This window comes from Cyprinus carpio, chromosome A23, assembly GCF_018340385.1.
Source record: "Cyprinus carpio isolate SPL01 chromosome A23, ASM1834038v1, whole genome shotgun sequence".
In the NCBI taxonomy this organism is placed as follows: Eukaryota; Metazoa; Chordata; class Actinopteri; order Cypriniformes; family Cyprinidae; genus Cyprinus; species Cyprinus carpio.
The window spans coordinates 22,243,711-22,262,149 of NC_056594.1; the positions used below are offsets into that span (position 1 = coordinate 22,243,711).

The 18,439-nt window shown below is 32.8% G+C and overlaps 1 protein-coding gene across 1 annotated transcript in view; it reads left to right on the forward strand.

Moving 5' to 3' along the window:
* LOC109045534 (disks large-associated protein 4-like) overlaps positions 1–18,439 on the forward strand; it is a 128,158-nt gene that overhangs the window by 18,517 nt on the left and 91,202 nt on the right. The window contains exon 2 of the mRNA XM_042713621.1: positions 15,111–15,211. The gene's annotated coding sequence lies outside the window, so the exon portion shown is untranslated. The remainder of the gene's footprint in view (positions 1–15,110; positions 15,212–18,439) is intronic.

Below are 18,439 nucleotides of genomic sequence, written 5' to 3' on the forward strand. Positions count from 1 at the left end.
ACAGTTCGGTCTCTAGATCAGACTGACAATAGAAAAGTTCCACACAGAGCCAGAAGAACTCTGACTGAGACCAGCATTTAGCGTCTCTCCTCCGGACTGACCTTCATCTGGGTGAAAAGACCTCAAAGCCCCTCTGACGGCGCTCCAGATGCAACATACAGCCCATGATCATGTGCGGGAGTCTTTGAAGCTCCATACAAATACACTCAATTATTCTGATTAAGAAGTTTTGACACTATTTAATGTTCCAAATCTACATGTTATTTTATGAATAGTATTGCTAATATAAATAGTAATGCATGATGCCACATACTGCACACTACTGTTCAGAAGTTTGAGGTCAGTAAGATTTTTTTTTGTTTTGTTTTTGAGTCTCTTCTGCTCATGAGGTGGCATTTATTTGTTTAAACATAAAGTAAAAACATCCTGTGATGCACAGCTGTATTTTCAGCATCATTACTCCAGTATTCAGTGTCAGATGATCTTCAGAAATCATTCTAATATGCTGATTTGCTGCTCAAGAAATATGTCTGATTATTATCAGTGTTGAAAACAGTTGTGCTGCATCATATTTTTATAGAAACCATGATACATTTTATTTTTCAGGATTCTTCGATGAATAGCAAGTTCGAAAGAACACAATTTATTTGAAATAGAATAATTAGTGACCAGTTTTAATTTCTGTGAAAAACAACAACAACAACAGCAAAATCATACTTACCGCAAAATTTTGAACAACAGTTTGTCTGATGCACTATATTTAAAAAAAAATTTGTGAGAGAAACAGACCGAAATTTGCATTATTACTCACAAAATTTCATACCCATTCAGATGCAAAAAATGATAATAGAATTTGCATTAACTATATTTAACTAATTAAGCAAAAACATTATTGCAAAAGGAATAGTTCACCCAAAAATGAAAATTTGCTGATATTTTACTCATCCTCAGGTCATCCAAGATGTAGATGAGTTTGTTTGTTGATGATATTTTAGTTCACACACACTCTCAGCAATGGATGCTCTGCAGTGAATGGGTGCCGTCAGAATGAGAGTCCAAACAGCTGATAAAAACATCACAATAATCCACAAGCAATCCAGTTGTGAGCGAATGAATGTTTAGCTATTTTTAATTTTTTTGGTGAACTATTGCTTTAATGAACCATTCTTAACTAAATGATGAAGTCTGTTCCAGATCAGATCTGCGGGCTGGTCTTATAAACAGTTCTGAGCTTTTTTGAATACTAGATCTGAGGGAAAGCATGTCCTGAAAATCTCCTCTTAGCTTCATGAAACTCTATCCTGCTTTGATTGATTTCAGAGGTCAGTGTTGAATTGGGCAGTTCTGTGAGATATTTGATGAATAATGTGATTCATCATGACAGGTCTGTTCATTTCAGGCCAGCTGCAGGATGTCTTACAGTAATGCTTTCTATTTACAGTATGCTAATTAGCGCGAGGCCGATCTGAGTTCAGCTAAATATTTTCTATTTTTGTTTACAGAGGGAAGCGGAAGGCTTGAACGTTTATTCACTCTGTAATCAGCCCACTCTATAACCGCTGAAGTGCTCTCCTGAGGGTCTCCAAAAGCATTTTTTGTAGCTCTGTGTTATTGTCCTCAGTGGAGCTGTTGTTTTTTAATTTAATCAGCACCGAAAACAGCCCAACAGGGACGATGAGGGGTAAAATACAGCCAGGGCAAGGGCTTCAGGAATATATGAAGGAGAAAACCACTTTCTGGAAGGATGCAACCTGCAGGGAAGACAGAAATTGCTCTCTCTCTCTCTCTCTCTCTCTCTCTTTTTCTCTCGTGCTTTTTCCCAGCATTCCGTTTCCAGCTAATCCCTGCGGCTGGAATTGCTGACAGTTTGAGCCGGTGGAGTTTGAATCTGCGATCCGTTTCAAGCCATTTTAATCCTGCCAGAATATCTGCATCATAATTCATTCACTTCCTCACTTTCCCCCAATAATCATGAGCTGTGTATTTTTATTAGAGCTACTAAGTTTTCTTGTTTTCTTGCTAAATAAAATGTTAGTTTACACAGTTTTGTCTAAAATAAATAAAACTAAACACTAAAATAAGTCATTTTACAAATAAATTGAGACATCACAGCGTAATAATGAACAGAATGACAAACATTTTCCCCGATATTCAGACACTTTTATTTTGGGGGGATTTTCTAAAGATTGTTAAATTAAAACTGAAAATAAAATAAATGTTTTAAAATATTAAAAGAACTTGAAGTGAGTGTTAGATGATCTTGTGCTTCATATACATTTTTTAGAGATATTCAAATTAAGTGTTTTATGGCGATAACTAATAATTGGCCAATATTAAAATATGCTATTTTATCAAAAAAAAAAAAAAAAAACTAAACTAAAATTGGTCGTATTAGAAATGAATTTAAGCATCACAACATCTCATGGATATTATCATTTAGAGATTTGCTAAATGTTACTACTAATAGCATTATTAAATTAAAAATATAATTAAAATAAAAATGTTTTAAAAGATTTATTTGAAGTGAGCATTAGATGATAGTTGCATATATGCTTCATATTGTTATTAGAAATATTTTAAAAATGAGATTAGAAAAATGCAAAAGCTATTAAGTTAAAATGAACTTTAATAAAGTTTATGGCAGAAACAAAATAAATGTTGAATATTAAAATTGCTATTTTGTATAAATAAAATCTACATTATTTACACAATTTTGTATAAATTAATTAATTAGCAAAAAGAATGAAAACTAAAATCAGTTGTTTTACAAGTGAATAGTGAATATGACAGGTAAAATATCTAATATTAATAATAATATTACATTAATAAAATTTTATAATTTGTGTAATGCTGGTAGATAACTTAATTTTTCTGACTGCATTGGAAGACATTTTGTCACTTAACTTTGATACATTTTTCAGAAAACAACAATTGTTATCTTATTTCATGTTGTTCATCAAGTAATTGCATTTTGATTCAAAATGTTTAGATATTTGTGCTGGAAAACAAGACAAAAACATTGAGGAAGAAAATATTTTTTTGCAGTGTTGGCAAAAGGATGCATTAGCAAACATCACTAAATACTAGTGCTGTAGTGTTGAATTCACAGCAGCTCTGAGACCGTATTCAAATAAACAAACCTTGAGAATCAAGGTCTTAAACATGCAGTCACTCCTCAAAGGCACAGAGTTTATGTGAAAAGCATTTCTTTAAGCAGAATCTTGTGTTTTTTGTGGAAAGTCACCATAAACAAATTATTCAGCGCTTCAGCTGCTGCGTGTCCTCTGCATTTAAATGGATATTTGGCTTGTTGTTCTGGAAATGTGCCGACAGAACGGTGAATTCATGCGTCAGTTTGCAGGCGGCACATTCTAGCGTTTGACCTCGTCAGGATAGTTCGTTTTGTTTGACAGAAAGTGAAGTGGTTTTGTTTTAATGTGAAAAGTGAGATTATGGTTCATTCATTATTAGGTGAAGAGGGCTGATGCTTTTACTTAAAGATAGAGATAGCAAGACTCATATAGATATGCAGCATATGGCAAAAGTCTATATATACTTATTTATTTTTATATACATATATAATATGTGTGAGATAATAGTATGTACACTTAATGGATAAAATATGTTATTTCTCAAGAAAATAGAAAAATGTTCCCTGAATTTACCCAATGACCCATATTTGTGTGTGTATAATTACATTATAATTTATATATTTATTTACTTTTAAATTGATTAAAAATGACAGTTAAGACATTTATAATGTCACAAAATGCTTTCTTGGTAATGTTCTTTTGAACTTTATATTCATTAAAGAATCCTTTAAAAAAGTATGTTAAAAAAATACATTTAATTCACATAGAATTATTTGGAATTGTAATTTTTCACAATATAACTGTTTCTATTGTATTTAGAATCAAGTGGCTGTGTGGTTTTTTTTAGCTTTATTTGTTTTGCCAGAATTTTTTTAATTACAATTTTTTACATTTTGTAAATTTACATGTACTTTTACTGCTTATTTGATTAAATGATTTGCAAGAATAAATGAAATGAGAGAAATACTGTCTGAGTATTCAGAACTAGATGGTAATGAGGTCATGTAAAGCATTTGAAGCGTTTATCGTGAAATAATGACTTCTGTTTCACTTTGTATTTTTAGGGAATAGCATGCAGTATATACTGTAGTGTGTTCTGTTCAGTATTCACTAAGTAGTATGCTAGTATTCCATTCTAAACATAGTGAGAGAAAGAAAGTTTCCATCTCTTTAGTAATAATCTGCTGCTGATATGCTTTGATTCTGTATGCCAGAGTGTCAAAGGTGACGGACCGCCACATTAAAGCAGTTCTGGAGGTTAAGTGCTTCTCTCAAGGGCAGAAAAGTGGAGCATACTAGTTCTGATCTTCTTGATAGCACTAGTATTGTATGGCAGGGCATCATTCCAGGACGTGTCCCATTTCTTTGGTCACTCAGGACAGTCTGAGCCTGTTAGAGATTCATCATCGGACAAGAGAGAGAAATAAGTGGCTCTAATGAACTATTTTACTCTGTTTGAAGTTTGAACGCTTACTAAGCGTCTCTCCAGCATCAAGAGAGAAATAAGTGGCTCTAATGAACTATTTTACTCTGTTTGAAGTTTGAACGCTCTGCTCTCTTATTAGTCTGTGCAGAACTTCCTCAAGGACCTTCATCGTGACGGCCTTTACGGGTGTTTCTCACCCGCACACATGCAAACCCTCACACAAAAAGATATAGAAATAAATCTGATTATTGGAATATTGTCAAGATGATAATGACTATTTGACTAAAGCAGGTCCTTTATGGTTCTCAGGATTGCAGCAGGATTGTTTGTCACGCCGAACTGAATAGATAATGGCTTATATAATAATTATTATTAATATTTAAGTAATATATTTATATATGTGACCCTGGACCACAAAACCAGTCTTAAGTGTAAATTTTTCGAAATTGTCTAAATAAATAAGCTTTCCATTGATGTATGGTTTATTAGGATTGGACAATATTTGGTTGAGATACAACTATTTGAAAATCTGGAATCTGAGGGTGCAAAAAAATCAAAATACTAAGAAAATCACCTTTAAAGTTGTCCAAACTATGTCCTTAGAAATGCATACTATATATATCTGGAATCTTATGTGTATATGTTATGTGTGTGTGTGTGTGTGTGTATATATGTATATATATTGTGTATATATATATATATATATGTGTGTATATATGTGTATATATATATAAGCAATTATAAATATAAATAAAAAATATAAATAAAAATATATTATCAGCTTGTTTTTTTACAATTGTTTTTAGTGAGAGTACACAACTGTAAATATATATATATTTATATATGAGTGTGTGTGTGTGTGTGTGTACAATGCAAAAATGTTATTTAATATTAAATTTAAAAGTAATTTAGTAATAAATAGTAATTTAATAATTTTATAAATGTAAAATTATATGTTTATTTATTTATTTATTTAGTTTGTGTGTGTATCATTTATTTAAAATAAAGTCAGTAATTAAATAACAATAAAATTGCTTTCCCTGAAATTTTCAATACATGTAAATAATATGTATATTTATTTACTTTACTTTTTTATTAGTATTTAATCAGATGATACATCATAGAACATCAAGTGAAAATTTACCAGAATAATAATCTGATCTGATTTGGCTAACTGTGTGTGAAACCAGCCCAATCTTGTCAAAGATGATCAAAAAAATGAAGTACAGTGATTAAAGTTGATCATATAAATATGCTTTGCAAAAAAATCCCTTCTTGTTGAGTTCTTTTTGAATTGCAATTCTGTAAATTCCTTTTCATGTTGTTCCAGCCCCAGTCCAGCACTTCAGTTCACATTTCATGATTTGAAAGGAAAACTCAGAATTGAGCTCAACCCTGTGACCTTTCTAAACTCTATCTGTAAGAGTAAGACACACATCACACTGTTAGTATATAAGAGCAGAATCTGTACTGATGAATGCTGTCAGACGGTGACAGCGGTTCTTTATAGAACGAGACACGTGAGACACACAGCAGGGTTTGCTGCAACCAGCTACAGGTGAGACAGCAGGACAAGTCAGTCACCTGCTGTCTTTTATCCGCAGAGACGTTTAGTGTCAGTTCACACAGAGTTCAGGGTTTTTTTTGTTTTTTTTTGGTGAGTGTGTGTCTGAGTGAGTAAGAGATAAACTTGCCCTTTCGGCCCGGACATCATCTATTATTCTCCAGCAGCCTTCTGTATGAAGAGCTAACAATGATTCACCATTCAGTGCTGAAAATCAAAGTGTGTGAATGGATGTGAGTGGATGTTTCTGCACCTCTGTGCACAAGCGCTTGGTCTGCATCTGTATGCACCTGGGTCACGCTAACACTCTCTGCATCATCCTCATCAGTATGTGCGTCTCGCCGCCTCTCTCCATTTCTGTCTCTCTCTCTCAATGCTAATAGGAGCTGCTTGCCGCATTGTCCTCAAACGCTGGTCTGAACCTCTATGTGAGGTGAGAATCTCCAGGGATCTCACCATAAAGGAATATCACAATAGCAATCTCTCTTTTGATGTGCCTTTCATATGCAACTTTCACCGCTTGTAATTTGGACGTTCGATCTTCAGCTCGGATATTTAAATGGCGTAGTGCTGCAAAAACCAAAGTGCGTTCATTTGGACCAGAAAATGCAATTTGACAAGCAAAAGACTAAAGTCTGTTGGTTTAGACAGTGTGTGCAATGTTTTTTAATGAATGGATCAGACCAGGGGTCCTCAACCTGTCAGATGAAGCCCTATTACCTTTATGCATCACCGGTGTTTAGTAACTTGCATAGTTTTTTAGCCAAATTCAGATGCATGGTTTTTGCAAATTTGTTTACATGACATTTATGAATATAATTAGAGCTAAATGGAATGACACACAGAATAATTTTTTAGAAAGGAAAACTCAAAAGAGAAAAAGGAGAATTAGCGAGAATCAATAAATTATGAATAATTTGCTGCCATTGTGTGAATAATATATAATGTTATCCATAAAAAAGTAACTGTAGTCTGATTGCACTCATTTTAAAATGTAATATATACTCTAATTACAAGTACTTAATTTTTTGTACTTAATATATATAATGTTATTGCCCAATAATAGCTGTATTAGATTTCTTTTGGTACCACATTAGAAAATTGCACATTTCTATGACCTTTGACATCATCTTATGCTCATGTAATTAATCTTTCAAAACATTTTTGATTTTTTTTTTTTAATCATTTCATAATGCAATTGAAAGTAATTTTAGCAAATTGTAAAAAAAAAAAAAATAGTATCTAGAAGAAAAAAAGAATATCTGTTTATCATACTGTATATTACAAGTTTGTGATGCCTATATGTTCACTTTTAGTTTTTAGTGTTATTTTATTTATTTAGACAAAATTACATAAATAATAAACATTTATTTAGACAAATAAGTATATTTTAATATTGGCCATTTATCGGTTATTGCATAAAACTGGTTTATTTTATCTTATTATAGCCAGCATTTTAATATCTCTAATTAAAAAAAACGCAGCACATGATTTAAATAATTTGCCATCCTTTGACGCTCACTTCAAGTTAATCTTTTGAAACATTTTTTTTATTTCATGTTATTAGAAGTATCTTTAGCATCTTTAGTATCTTTAGCAAATCTGAAAATAAAGTATTGATAAGAAAAATAATAAGAGTATATGTTTGCCACACTGTACATTATTATGTTGTTAACTTGATTATAGTTTTTTTTTTATTTAATTTGTTACATAATTGTTATTATGTTGTTAATTTTATTATTTTTTTTTTTTTATTTTTTTTTTTTTGTTTATTTAAATGGATTTGGTTATTTTGTTTAGACATTATAGTATTGTTATTTTTTTTAATTGCATTAACTAGCATTACTTATTAAAAACTGATGTTTTCCCTGACTCATCTGCTATCTTTGATTTATTTTTTCTGCACAAGGCGTTTGTGAGCAGCCTTGATGCTGTGCACAGCATGCTCTGTATTTACTCAGCTCACTAGGTTTTGTAACGGAGCTACTGTGTGAAATTTGTGTAAAGCGATTCCAGCGGCTCTGGTCTCGTGGCAGTACAGTATGTGAAGTTTAGAAAGCAGGAGATCTTCAGTGAAGGTCAGACTCAGCGATCATCTCGATCTGATCTTCCTCCTCTAATCCTGATCCGTGTCTCTGTTCGCCTCCTCGCTCTCATTCAGGCTGTTGCTATTGGAAATGCAGAGCTTCAGGCTCTAAATGAGTGCTGCGGTCTGACAGCAGTGCCGGTTTAATCAGGTATTCTATTGGAAACGCCATCGCTGTGACAACTCTGTCAGTGTAGCGATGCTTGATAAAGACTCGGAGCGTCTCTGGGTGTCTCGCCCTGAGAAAACGCCTGCAGAGCCAACAGATCGCCTGCGCAGATCCTGTGCCCTACTCTGAGTATTGTCCTTTTTCACGTGTGTGTCTGGCGAGATCTTTTTCACATACCCACCTTTTTTTCTCAAGGCTAAAGACTCTCATGTGTTTTCTGGGAGAGAGTAGAAAACATTTGCTTACGACAAAAAAGGAAAAAATAAAACCGAAACAAATGTGTTAACTGTTGACGTGCAAGTATTTAGACTGCAGATTCTGACACATCTGAGAGCAGTTTGAGACAATGTTGAGATCTCATCTGAAACTCTAGTTGAGACTCTAGGGTGTTTTTCTCAGAAGAAACCTGTATGACAGGACACTTCCACAAAGTCTCCATTTGATCTCATTAATGTCTAAGAGAAACTATTGAGATATTAAGTAGTCATGATGGAGTTCTCAGTTACAGTATGTCTCAACTAACAGTTTTTCATTGCTATGCTTAGGAAAAGTCAAATTTAAATGAATGAGAATTTGATGAGAAATTAATTCATGGTAAGATCTCTGACTTTTGATTATGGATTTTGGGATTTTGGCAAATCTAAACACAGTTTGAGACATTATTAAGAAATTAATCTGATTACTATTTTAATTTTAATCTTTTCTTAGTCTTTCTGTACTTCAGAAGTCTTTAACTCTCCATTTAATCTCATTGACATGTAAGAGATAATACTGAGATAATAAAGAGATCTCATTTGTGATTTCTCTGTCCTGCGTGTCAGAGAACCATTTGCCTGCTGCAAGAGACGAATACGGCCACTTCTGCATCGTATGGTACGAGTTATTATTCCACAGACGTCGAAGCGTTATGTATGATTTTCTGGAGAGCAGAGTGCTAAGTAGCCATTAGCTCTTGGATGAACCCGATGCTGAGATTCACAACTCTAAATAAACCGAACTTCCCACTGCAATCATCACGGGTGGCTTCAAGACTGACAGGCTAGAAATGGGATTTCGCTGGAGAGCAGATGAATCTCTAAATGGGGAAGGCAGGAGGGATATTTGGCCATTTACCCATAAAGATTTTATTTGACAACCCTTCAAACTCCACCCACTGCTGCAGTATCTGTGTGTGTGTGTGTGTGTGTGTGTGTGTGTGTGTGTGTGGGTTACTGAGTAAATCCGGTGTCAGTCTGGCTTGTTATAGTCTAGTTTGGTGCCTTGAGTGGGTCTTTCAGGTAGAGAACACCTACACGACAAACTTTCATGTGTGGGCGAGTGTGAATTAGACAGCTGTAAAGTGCCACGGGCCAGTCACCTAATTCATGACAGCAAACAAATGAATATCAGTGAAAATATATTCCCACATTTATTCCCAGATGGTGCGATTTTCGTTTGGAGCAAAACACAGCTTGTCGCAAATAATGTGCCTCAGGACAGACAGAACATTGACAGTCTTTTGTCTTTGGTGAATGTGATTCGCTGTGTGTTTGGTAATGTGTGTTTTGACTGGCGCTGAGATTGGATGCTTTTGATTTGTCATCTGCTCATGAGCCTTATTCACATGAGACTGATTTTTCTCTGGCAAATTAGATTTTCACAGATGTACTTTGTGATTTAATTCTCATCTGATTCAAACACTTTTGTGTTTTTCACACGCAATCTCTGTGGAAGTGCAGATTAGATTGAGAAATCTAATCTCATTCAGAAAGGAATGACTGTGATTGCAGTAAATTATTTTTTAATGTACCGGAGGAAATATTTACATCAATTATTCGATCTGATTTAAAAGAGTTAAGATCTGTTACCCAAAACTGGATTAAAAACAAACCAGTCGCTAATTTAAAATACTATAGAGTGAGGTCATGTCAGGGTTATTTTAGTTAACTACAACTAAAACTAAAAGAAATTGTTACTTGAAAATAAATCATTTTACTTTCCTCGTGTTTTCCAATTATAAATGTGATTTTAATTTTATCTCTTTTTTCAGTCATTTTACCAGACTGACAAAAGATAAAATATTTTTAATAAATATTTTGTGAATTAAAAACAATACAATATTTTACGTTTTGAATTATAACTGTGATTTTTGTGACACTTAAAATTATCTCTTTTTTCAGTTAATATATCTATATATATATATATATATATATATATATATGTATTTTTTTTTTTTTTTTTTATTTATATATATTTTTATATATATATATATATTTTAATTTTATAACTATTTAAACAGACAAAACATAATCATTTTTTAAAAATGAAATCTTTTATTTGAAAAAAATATAAAATATTTATATACTACACATTATACAGTAACTAGTAAGTGTTCCATTTAGAAAATAACCACACATTATTTTTAAGAAATTGCAGGTATTGTGCAGTCTATGCAGTATAATCCAAAGCATGAAACATGATTATCAGAAATGTTGTGCTGTTCTGGTGCAAGTGAGGTAGAACCTTCAAAATGTTAAAAATAGTTCCATTTTGTTGTTGTTTGCTGGCGAAGCAGGACTCAGCGTAGCCTGGCGCTAAAATAAGCCCCTGACCCTGTGACATTAGTTCCTTTCAGCGTTTTCTTCTGCTCCTATTGCTGTTAGTGCCTGCAGAGAATTGGTCATGAATAATTTAGAGGTCCTTCACAAGGGGGCCTCAAACTGGGTCTTTCTTAGAGACGAGACTGATGGACCTTGACATTCTGGACTGGTTCTTCATTGATGGTCATTAAAAGATACAGTAGCTAATATAAATCTGAAAGTATAGTATTTAAATATAATAAATCTGAAGTCTGAATGTATTTATTTATTTATTTTCCAGCTCAGGTGATTGACAGACCAATTAAGTGCCATTTTAATGCATTTCCAATTATAACTGTTAATAATTTTTTTGCAAATCATATTAAATTATATAAGCAGGTGTTTAGACTAGGAATAAAGAAAAGCAACTAGACTAACAAAAATATATGAATCCTGCCCACTGCTAAGGCTTGCAAATAATTTTTTAATACAGTGTTTTGTTAAAAAAATGTGTTCTGTTATTGTTAGATAATAAAAAAATTATGAAATATTTTAATTATAAAATATTCAATTAATACATATTTAAGTGTAGTATTTATCTAATAATTTATTTACAGCTCAGGTGGTTGACTAATTGAATTAAATGCTAATTTAATATAAAAAGAAATTATGGTATTACCATATCCATTTTACCATTTAGCCTAAAAGTCAACATTTTGCATTTTGACTGTTTTTTATTGTCTTTTAGTGATCTTTTAGTTTAAATTATGTCTTGTATTTTAAATTTACTTCTTGTAATGCATCAAAACACTGACTGTCAAAAGGCCGGAAATAAAGTTTATTTTCATTATTTTAGGCATTGCATTAATGAAACATACTTAATTATGAACTATGAACTTAAACTAAAACTAGAAAAAAATTATTATCTAAAATAAAACAAACATTAACTATAATAAAACAAAGCAACAAACGAAAACAAAAATAATTATTTTAAAATAAATAATGACAAAAAGGACACTACTAAAAATAAATAAATAACACACACACACACAAATGACTACATTGTTAACTTAGAAATTCAAACAAAAAATATAAAAATAAAAACTTTAAATTTAAAAATGATAAAAACTACAATAGTATTTATATGATACTAAAATAAAGCTGTCAAATGAAGGATGTGATTCAGAGGGTGGAGACTGAACTAAACATGGTTTCCTCGTCATGCCAAGTCATTTTTATCACTTCATTTTCATTTACACTCATATTTTCTTGTTATTTTCCCAAGCTTATCTTCAAAGCGGGGCATTTTGACCCCAGACGCTCTCTATGAAGATGAAAAAGACAGGGTGAAGAAATGCTTTTCTTGTAAATCAAAGAATTGAGCTATTTATAAGAGCGTTAGTTGAAGTATCAAAGCCTTCTCGGAAGTCGATCACAGCGGCTGACGGTACTGTATGTGTTTCTGAAACAGAGCCCAGTAGCGCTGAATAATTTACAATATTTGTTTTTGCATAGTCATGCTTCGGATGAGAGTCTGTTTATGTTTCTTCACCTTCTCTTACTAAACAAGCACCTGTAAGAACTTGTGCCTACTTTCTTTTGCACTTTAATTAGGTTTTTGCTCCAAAAATGACTGCTGCTCATTCATTTTTGGTCATATTGTGGTGTTTTTGTTTTCTTTTCTGTCTTGTATTTTAAATGATGTGTTTTGTCCTTTGTATTGCTGTTATTGCAAATCCCCTAATGACTGTGATTGGTAAGTTGTAATATATCTGGAGAGGGCTAACCATATGCATTCCCATATATTTCAGTGGCAGTTGCTTGGCTGGCGAATGCAGTGCTGGAAGTATGCAAAGCCATCACTGCACCAGCCAAGCAACTGACATTGAAATGCATGGGAATATCATGAAAATGTTCCTTCTTTAAAGGAATAGTTCACACCAAAATGAACAATTTATTGACAGTTTACTCACTCTCTGGCCATCCAAGATGTACGTAGGTGATTGTGTTTCTTCATCCAAATTAGATTTGAAGAAATGTGTCATTGCATCACTTGCTCAATAATGGATGCTCTGCAGTGAATGGGTGCCGTCAGAATGAGAGTCCAAACAGCTGATAAAAACATTACAATAATCCACAAGTACTCCACACCACTCCAGTCCATCAGTTTACGTCTTGTGAAGTGGAAAACTGCGTATTTGTAAGAAACAAATCCATCAAGATCATCTTAATTTCAAACCATTAGTTCTCTATCCATAATATTGCTTTAAAGTCGTCAGATCTGAATCAGGAGAGGAATCTGCACAGATCAAGCACCGTTTACAAGCCAAAACAGCTCCAAACAAATATGTGGCTGGAGAGACAAGATGGACTTTGTGAGATGGACTTTTTTACTGGAAGAAGCGTTATTATGGATTATGCACTCATATTTTAGCCAGAAGCCACGGTTTGAATTTAAAAGTGCCTTGATGGATTAGTTTCTTACAAACACGCAGCTTCTGTCTTCTCAAGACATTAACTGCTGGACTGGAGTGGTGTTGATTACTTGTGGATTATTGTAATGTTTTTATCAGCTGTTTGGACTCTCATTCTGACGGCACCCATTCACTACAGAGCATCCATTGCTGAGCAAGTGATGTAATGCTACATTTCTCCAAATTTGATGAAGAAACAAACTCATCTACATCTTGGTTGGCCTGAGAGTGAGTTGAGTTGCAACAAATTTAAATTTTGGGGCAAACTATTCCTTTAAACGCACAAGTGTATGACCTGGGCATCTTTGTAGACTTGCAACCTTAGTCCATTATTGTTTATAATAGCCTACTATACAAGTTTTACACAGACTGAATGTTTGGAGTATGCATATTTTCTTCATACTGTACCTGCAATGCCCACTTCATTTCCAATAATGTGCAATATGCAGCATGAAATAATTGATTGCACAATGCAATGCATTCGGCTTGACCCTCCATTTCCAGTGTGACAAGTGAAGTCATATTAGCTATAATATTTAACACATTTTTTCAGTATTTAATATTGGACGCCAAGAGTTTTAACACAACATTGCAATCAAAATCGACAATAACGGATTTTATATCTGACATAACTGAAAGCATCCTGTAGAATTAAGCATGCATGTAATGACTTCATATGACAGCAATGTGGCACAATACTGCGGCTAATGATGCATGAAATCTGGGTATGATGGTAGTTTGCATCAATGTGGCCATATATTTTTTATTTGGCTGGATTTTGTGTCAGTTTAATGAGCTGAAGCATCTTTAGTTAGTTCACTGGCATATAAAGTACACATGCACAACAGACTCTGATACTGTAATCTACTCAATTACGAGCTATATTTTAATTATGATAATTAATTCTGGTTTATATTGGAGCACCTTAAACTAACACGGCTTTCATTTTCAATACCGTTGTGTACAAAATATTCAGCTCTGAGCAAAACCAACTGGCTTATGTAATAAAAGTCCCATCTTTATTGCATTGTTTCTTTTTGGTGACGAGTAATTAATCAAACCCAGAATTAAAATCGCTGTATTCAGGGACAGCAAGGCTCTCCATTCACTTTCATTCAATTTGAGCAAGTGGATCGTATCAGTTTGTTTATTGAATCTGCTGCTGAATTCATTTGGTTCAGACCTCGACACAATAAAACCCAAATGATATCCCTGAGGGAAATGTTTTAGGGATATTTAATCAGGACAGGATCAGAATTAATTTCGGGTGACTCCCGGGAAGCTGTGCCTGAACTCAATTTGAGTGTTTCTCAGACCTTGAAATGATTGTCAATGGAGAACCACTATTAGACAAACATTTAGTCCAGAAGATTGTTCAGTCCTGATTGGTTTAGGAAGGTTTATCTTAGACTGAATCTGAAATAGCTTCACTTTTGCTCATATTTAGAATCTGAATAAACTCCTAACCCTAATTATTCATGCTAAAGATCATGTAACTCTTTTAGGAGAGCAGCTATTACTTGCATTTGTTCACAAAAAACACATTTGTGCTTTGCTTTGTGTCAGTGAAACACTGAACAATGCAAACACTGAACGTTTAGTCAGTCATTAGTCTTTTGGTTGTGGTATTATATTCTGGCTAATTATCTGTGAAGATTAATTTCATCCTCTTGAGCTGCTTAAAAAAGAATGTGAAGGAATATGGAGGTTCTGATTTGAGCTGTCTGTCATCTGCTTTCAGAATGACACAAAGCGCTGGGAGGATTTTGCTGTATTTGGGGAGCACTCCAGAACGTCCGTCCCGTCTCACGTGATGCTGAGCATGTAAAGATCCAGACTGAGGTAAGAAGACTTTTATTAAAGTGGTTCTCAACTGGTTTTTGCTAAAGGGCTCAGATTTTACAGCTAGTGCTGAATTAACATTAAAATACATTTTTTTTTTTAAATATTGGTTACTTATTATAGATTTATATTAGATATTTTTAATAATATAATATAATATAATATAATATAATATAATATAATATAATATAATATAATGTTTAGTATAAAACCATTTGTAGTTTTTAAAATTTCTATTAAATTAAATAAATTATTAATTCAAATAAATTATTATTTAAATCTTATGGATTTATAATAATTCTAAATGTTTATTATAAAAATATTGTATATACTATTTTTGAAATGTCCTATTTGTAGCTTAAATTTATTGAAATTTCATATACAGTTCAAATAAATGATTGTTTAAATCTCATATATTTAGAATACTTCTAAATATTTATTATAAAAACATTGTATATACTATTATTGAAATTTCATATACAATTAAAGTAAATTATTGTTTAAAATATTGTTTATTCATTATATTTATAAATATAATTTTTATAAATATATATATATATATATATATATATATATATATATATATATATATATATATATATATATATTTATATCTAATAATTTTATATATATACTTACTATACAAATTATTAAATGTATTATTGAAATGTATTATTTGTAGTTTACATTTTAATTATTTATGATTAAATTTATTAATCAAAATGTTTGTTAATTAAAATCAATTATTGTTTAAAATAGTTATATATCTATATGATCATTGACATTTATTATTTGCAGGTATCGAAGTGTAGTATTTAATAAAAAATTATAATTTATAAAATGTATAAAAAATGTAAATATTGTTTATACATATACAATTTATTTATATTATATATTAATAATAATTTCATATTTATTATAATTATAAAGGCAATAATTCAACATAAACTTCATGTAATATAGGCTGAATCCTATATTCTTAAACCATCTATTTATTAATATTAGCTACTTTTTTAATTACTACAACCAACAACTAAAGATATGAGAATGGTTTTCTCCTCTCAAAAGTTGATATTTTTATTTATTGTGCAGTCCTTAAAACGCATGATTTTATGCTTTTTATTATTTGCATTTTGCATCGTTTGCCCAACCGCTGTCTGTGACCCATCATTTTGGCTTTGCAACACACCAGTTGAGAACTGCTGTTTTCCAGCACGCTGCGGTGAAGACTGTGCTCACCTTTGAACACCAGCATTGTGCCTTTGCCATTTGTTATTGTTCGCCTTCACAGCGCAGTGGCCTTGATTGTGCTGATCAGCTGCATTCGTAATATACTTCAGAATGGGAAGATCAAGTTTGTGCTCTGGCAGTCTTGTTCAATCAATAACGAAACGAGGTCTTTGTCTATTACCCTGTCAGATGTGTCTTTCTGCTCGAATCTGGACTAGAAACAGCAAATCTGTGGTGGTTTATGCATGCATGCATGAGTCCATGTGATTTCGAGGCTCCGAACTCAGACTTTGTTGTCGAAAAGATAAATGACTGCTGGTGGACTATAAATGAATTCATCTACAGAATGTCCCCTAACCGCAACCACGTGCACGTAGGCAACACAGCCAACAAAAGCCAATTTGATTTAACCTCCAAAGAGCTCCGTGACTTGCTCATTTTTTTCTAGGTGATTCCATAGCATTGGTGAGATTGAATGAGGGGCCCCTGGGGGCCGGTCTTGTATATGAAGAGTCAAACATGGAGATTTGTGTGCAGATTGATGGGCCGCCAGCCAATAGTTCATCAGCAGGCTGTGCACTCAGCCGCTCGCTCCGGCTCAGATTTATGATGTCATACTGCCGATGAGTGACCTCCAGTGAGGTAAAACCACCGCAGCAGTTTCATCACTTTGATGGGAGTGGCATCTTTAACTTCACCAATAACCTTTAGACGGGCAATCCATCCAAAACTACAGCTTCACAGGATTTGTGTTGGATTGCAGGCTGTGTGCTCGTACTGTGAGATGACTATAAGTAAGCTATTGTTAGGCTGACTACCTTACAAATTATTTGTCTGTAGTGCTTTGAAAATGTTGTTCTGTTTGAGTGATTTGAACATGGCAGATCAGAGTTTTTAACAGTTATACATTTGTTTTGTTTTTTTTATCTATTTTTATCTTTTAAGTAAAAAAATGAAGTAAAAATAAACTTTTTATCTATCTATCTATCTATCTATCTATCTATCTATCTATCTATCTATCTATCTATCTATCTATCTATCTATCTGTCTGTCTGTCTGTCTGTCTGTCTGTCAGCGGCATGCTGCTAAACAAAAGCTAAAAGCAAGAATGAGCTACAGTAGATCACAGATTTATGCACTGAATTCTTTTAGAAATGTTGTGTCAGTGTTTGTGGATGTATTCAACTTAAAAGATTTTAATTTGTTTGGACTGAACAGCAAGTCTTTTGTCTTTGAAGTTCTTTTGTGGATGTATTATGTTTAAATGGTTTTGTTTTTTTTTGAATGAAATGTGAGTGTAATTTTTTGGCGTTTGGAGTTTTATATGTTCTTGCTTTTTTCTATGCAGTTGCTATGGTGTTTTAGCATGTTCTGTGGTTGCTAGGTGTTCGGTGTGGTTTGTAGTGTATTGTAATGCATTGTTTGTTGTGTTGTTTTTTTTTTTTTTTAGTGTGTTGTTATGTTGTTTATGGTATTATGAGTGATTTTTTTTAGTTTTATGTGTTTTTTGTGGTGTTTATGGAGTTTATAAACACATTTTCAATGCAGTTGCAAAGATATTAATTTTATACAGTTGTTAGGATATTCTGATTGTTATTTTAACATGATGCTATGCAGTTTCGGGTGTTAAGACTGTTTAATCACATTGTTTATGTGGTTGCTAAGATGTTCATTTCTATACAGTTGCTAGGGTGTTCTGGGTGTTTTTATGTGTTGCTATGCAGTTTCTAGGGTGTTATGAGTGTTTAACTGCATCGTTTATGTGGTTGCTGAGATGTTAATTTCTATAGAGTTGGTAGGGTGTTTTGGGTGTTTTTAGTGTGTTGCTAAGCAGTTTGTTATAACTGTTTAAGCACGTTGTTTATGCTGGTGCTAAGATGTTCATTTCTATAGAGTTGCTAGGGTGTTCTGGGTGTTTTTATGTGTTGCTATGCAGTTTCTAGGGTGTTATAACTGTTTAAACACATTGTTTATGTGGTTGCTAATATGTTCATTTCT